The following is a 5471-nucleotide window of genomic DNA, read 5'->3' on the forward strand; positions in this document are numbered from 1 at the left end:
CTGTGGGACATCTGAGCCATTGCATAAATCATGAAAGCTCAATATTATTGCTAACAAAGTGGGAAGATATTTATGAATGTTGTCAGCCCTCCAACCACATGCAATAATGCGTTCTTGCTCACGACTAGCTGCTTCTATTCCCCTGTGCCCTTCTCCCACTTGTCATTGAGCGCCAAGAAACCAATTGGTGTATGTGCCCGGTACTAAATACCTTTAACATAACATAACATAACATAACATGTTCAGGCATGGCTGCATTTCTCTTTTTTCAAAAGATCTTACCCAGAAGCATTGATCAGTATATAACAGTGGTTCATTTTCAGAGTAAGCAGCTGGGACAAAGGCCAAGAGACTAGCAAGAGGCAACTTAGTTAATCAAATTAATTTAATACTGGAGTTATTTCAAAAGAACAATCATAAATACAGTTAGAGGGTTAGACAGGTGTACCGACATCGAGGCACTGCCCTAGATAGCTCGCATGGTGCATGTTTTTAAACACTTCCCAAACACATGGATTCTAATGGATTGATCGTAGGCGCAGGGCTGTGAGTGCTGAGATCTTCACTTCTTGCATCCACCTTGGTGTGCTGGCTGCTGCTGCTCCTGGCAGGGCTCTGGAGGGCATGGTTTGCATGGTTCCACTAGGAAAGAAATGTCATGCGGTTAATACACCTGAAAGTTTGAAACGTGTTAAGGGTGGATTATATTGCCACCAATAGTGGATTAGATATGCAGAAATGCCATGGCATGAATTTATCATACTCCAGTTATCTTAATCGCTTTCTCTTGCATTGCATGCCATCACTGATAGAAATCTCATGTAGGTAAGGTCTCATTCTAAATTATATATAATTGCAATATACAGGTTGGAAACAAAGATACAATGTTTTGATAAAAATCTGATGTTCCTTGACAGAGGAGAATGATGGGGACTCCAAACACCTTACATCAGTGTGAAATGATATGAATTGCAGGAAAGACAAATTGACATATGCCTGGTTGGTTAGACAGATGGTGTGTTAGGTGCCTGGATTTCTTGACAGCTGGCTATTTGTTTAGATGAATGGTAAAGAGTTGCTCAAATGGCTCATTAGATAGTGAGATGGTTGAGAAGCTTGGTGGTTTGTCGGTTAGGTGTTTCATTTGGTTGTGTAGATACAGGTTGATTGCATTGGTTCTGTTTATGGTGGGTGGTGAGTTGCTTCTTTGATCAAGGGATTGATTGCTGCTGATTCATTTGATGTTTACTGCTTGTTTCAACGGCTTGGCAGTTATGTGATGGGTGGTTTTTATGACTAGGCACTTAACTGGTTCTTTTTTCTATTTCCGACTAACTGGGCATGTAACAAATACTTTCGTGGGTTCTAATATGTTAAGTATGCGACTTACTCATTTATTGAGAGATTGTTTGTGCTTTTGGGCTGCAAATTGGATGCTGTTGTCTACATAGCTGATAAGCGAATGCTGTGTAGCTACACACGTTAGATTATTTGTTGTGTTGGTAGGTTGATTTAGCAATTCTTTGAGTAGGTACATTGCTATATTGATAGTTGGTTCAATGACTAGCTAGCTGGTTTTTTTTAAGGCAGATTGTTAGTCGTTTTGTGTATTGCACCTAAGAAAGTACACATATTGATACATAACAAAACTTTACGAATGCACTTTGCACGATTAGACAGCATATGAAAACACAAAGTAGACGAAGGTCCTGAAAAGGTGTTTGATAGCAAGATCAGACATTGGTAAATGAGTGTTATACGAAAGAATTGTAGCTACTTCCAAAGAACTCCACACTTCATTAACACTTAATGCAACACCAGGTACTGCTTTCCTCAAGAGAGTATCAGTCGGCCATTCTACTTAAAGCACCATATTGTGCATATATTCTACTTATTAGGTATATCAATGAATGTGTATCAATGCCGCAATTGTAGTCCATAGTCCATACCTGGTGTAGGACACTTCTGTATCTCGTCCTGACACTGCTGAACTGCCTGGTCCTGGCACTGCTGAACTGGTTTACATGCTAGAACGAATACAATAACAATAGTTAATAAAATTGGGTGTGGGCATAGATCTGCAGCTGTTTTTGTTTCAATAAAATACTCCAACTTTGATGAAATGTAAAACAAATTGGTGCAGGGCAGTGAATAGCAGTAGCAGTGAGTAACTGATTGCATATGGCATGCAGGATTAACGGATCCTCTACAATACATCATATAATACAAAGCTATACCAAATTGTTCCTACATAATGCCGAGCCAATCCCTAATAGTCTCACCCACCTGCTTCCACACCCTCTGCACCCTCTGAAAGATATTAAGGTGACTACCAGTAAACACCAGAAGGGCCGTCACACAGGCCCTTGTCAACAGCAGCTGGATTACGGGAAGACATTTTTTGTAGGAATCACCACACGCCTCCTGAAGAGACTACAGGCAATACAAAACTTAGTAACCAGACTCATCCTCAACCTTCCCAGACGAATCCACATCACACGCCCCTGAAGAAGCTACACTGACTCCCGATCCAGAAGAGATGCCAGTTCAAAATGTTGACTGGCGCACACAAAGCACTGCACAATGAAGGACCAGCTTATGTCAATAAACACTTGGGCTTCCACCAACCAACCAGATACCTATGATATGCCTCCCTCTTCCTCGCAGACACTCCCAGGTTTGCTGAAACCTCAGCATAGGGCGTCCCTGCTGACTCCTGGGAACCAAAGCTTGGAAAAACCTTCCCCTGCACCTCAGGACCAAATCATCTCCAGCAATTCAAGAAAGGGCTCAAGACCTGGCTGTGTAATGTACAGATCACCTCAAAGAAAGCAGCAACTCAAGAGCCTTGAAGCCCTCACGGCTGATTTGCTGTGCTTTACAAATCCATTGATTGATTGATTGATCAATTGTTAGCCTGTGAGCTTCTAGTACCATGTATCACAAGAAGTGTAACCAGGACAAAAAATATGATGCCCATAGTGATGAATTGTACAGGATGTAAATGCCCATGCACCTCTCAAAATAGGCGTAACACTATATTTTCTGTATTACGCAGCTTGAAGGGGCAGTCATTAGTTCAAATTATAGGATGGCTGGTACATTACAGACTTCTAGGGGTCAAGGTGTTGCTGATGGCTTAACTACTAAAATTACAGGCTATATAGAAAGAAAAAACGAGTCATAAACTATTTTGATCTTCATGCATATAAAGACAGAATAACTGTCAAATAGTTTGAAACGTTTGGGTTGAAAGTAATTTAGTTTGAACTCATTATTTACAAAAACATTTACATTTAAAAACATTCACATGAAAATTATAAATTAATGTTTGCATTAATATGCTAGTTCTAAGTTCCACAGTGAATGTGAATTTGGGTGCGACCACAATTTGCACTCAATTTTACATTCTGTTTCAGAAAACAATTTGTGAATAGCTTTGTGTTTTACATTTGCACAATTTAACGGTTATTACCTGGAGGAATTTGAAAATGGGAATCAGGTCAGAAAGAGAACGGGTGTGCAGTGAAATCACTTAGGAAAACCAAAATTGCATGTGAGTACAATATATCCCTGTGAAACTCTAAAGGGCACAGTTAAACCACCAGGGGTTAAGCCCATGTGCATGCAGTATCAGTATTTCCAACCCTTCCCCTTTGAGTTTGGCAACGAAAATATTTTCTAAGAGCAGACCTAAAAAAATGGGTAGAAATCTTTACATTTTTTTTTTTTTAATTCCGTCCCTTTTTCATTGAAGAAAATCAGACTGCATTTGAAAAAAACGTTGCTTTATTTACAAAGCTAATACAGACATGGTGGTCTGCTGTCCCCAGCAGGCCACCATCTCTGTGATTGGAGCCCATTCCCAATGGGTCATAAATTGCAACCTGCCTGATGAATATTGATGAGGTAGGTAATTTGCGACCTCATTGGGAATCACTAAATGTGTCTGAGACACGTTAGTACATTTCGGTTTGCGAGTCGCAAATTGCGAGTCACAAAAAGTCACAATTTGCGACCCGCAAAACGGAATGGTCTTACATCTGCCTCTCGATCCAGAGCTACACCTGCACTGGAATATGTTTGACCTCCCTAATTTTATTTGCTATTTTCAGTCTTTTCAGGATCTACTAATGTCATGCAGTCCATGTTCAATTCATCATTGTGGTCTGATTGAAAGAAAAACATGTTTTTGAATTTAAAAATACCTATGAAATTGTTTGGTAATGAACATACTTTCATTTGACTTTGTTACAATTTATATATTTGTTTAACTTGTTTATAAAGCAATAAATTCTATTAATAGCGACAGGAGACCAGAGTCACAAACAGGGGTGAAAATACAGTGCATTCTGGGAATGGAGAACATTTCTATTTTTCCTTGATTTTACACAGAATTCCAAGTGTGCTATTGGGAAGCTGAGACAGATTTTCAGGAATACTCACATGTATAAATATGATTACATTGCAAATGGTAATAGGTGCTTATTACGCAATCAGAAATTGTAGCAAATATTCAGCATTTGTACTTACTATCCCTTTTCTTTGTCCACGGTTTTTTTCCCCTCTGGAGGAACTTTTCCCCAACTACCTCTACCAAAGTCTTGGCACTTTCTCTCCCCTTTTTCTTCCGAAACGATTTGTACTACTGCCCATAACAGGTTTACATTTCTGACTGCTTGCAAAATAGGAATCTGCCTGTGATTTTGCGAGTGGTCACCAACTTGTGCGGGTGTCCCCACCACGGAATTACCACAACTTCCCTTGTGAGGATTGTACTAACTCATACATTTATAGCATACTTGACTAAACCGATTCACAAAATCAGTCTTGTTTTATGAATCATAAGGAATCTGCACTTATAAATGATGCTCTTTGTGCACTTACAGTAGAATGATGTATGGAAATAGCTCAATGAAAGGCTCCCATAGTGATGAACAACTTAGGTATTGATGATGGCACACTAGAAGCACATTGGATTATTTGCTATTTAAATGACAAATACCAATAGTAGTAAGTATCATCCTACCATCATTTCAGGTATAGATACATAAGGATTCCTCAAGTGGGTGCCTTAGCTTGGTAGTACTTACGTTCCTGGCAGGGTTCTGGCTGGCACGGCTCCGGGCACTGGGGCTTTTGCTGGTGCTGCTGGTGGTGTCCTCCGCCCTTGGCAGACATGGTTCTTTCGGGCTGTGTGGGGCACAATCCGCTCTCAAAGGAAAACTGGAGTAGCAATTCTATGATCTGTGTCTGCTCTTTCTCAAATGGGGTGACTTTATACCCACGAATACGACCCACCCTTGTGACTGAGACAACAGTCATCATGAGCAGTTGTAATTCAAATGTCACAGATTTCAACATAGAAGGATACATAGTTAGGCAATTATATTTCACTGTTCCTGGAGGCAAGGGCATTTCCTCATAGAGCCTTCCAACCCAGAGTTTTGCAATAAAAACCTTAGTCACAG

General features: G+C 40.1%; 1 long non-coding RNA gene across 1 annotated transcript; it reads right to left on the bottom strand.

Moving 5' to 3' along the window:
- Positions 1-367: 367 nt before the first annotated feature.
- Positions 368-5261, bottom strand: LOC147711260 (uncharacterized). Its single transcript, XR_015295686.1, has 3 exons — positions 5094-5261; positions 1950-2027; positions 368-642 (listed from the first exon to the last, which is right to left on the bottom strand). It is a non-coding gene; the product is annotated as an uncharacterized LOC147711260 (long non-coding RNA).
- Between the last annotated feature and the right edge of the window lie 210 nt (positions 5262-5471).

This window comes from Lissotriton vulgaris, chromosome 5, assembly GCF_964263255.1.
Source record: "Lissotriton vulgaris chromosome 5, aLisVul1.2, whole genome shotgun sequence".
In the NCBI taxonomy this organism is placed as follows: Eukaryota; Metazoa; Chordata; class Amphibia; order Caudata; family Salamandridae; genus Lissotriton; species Lissotriton vulgaris.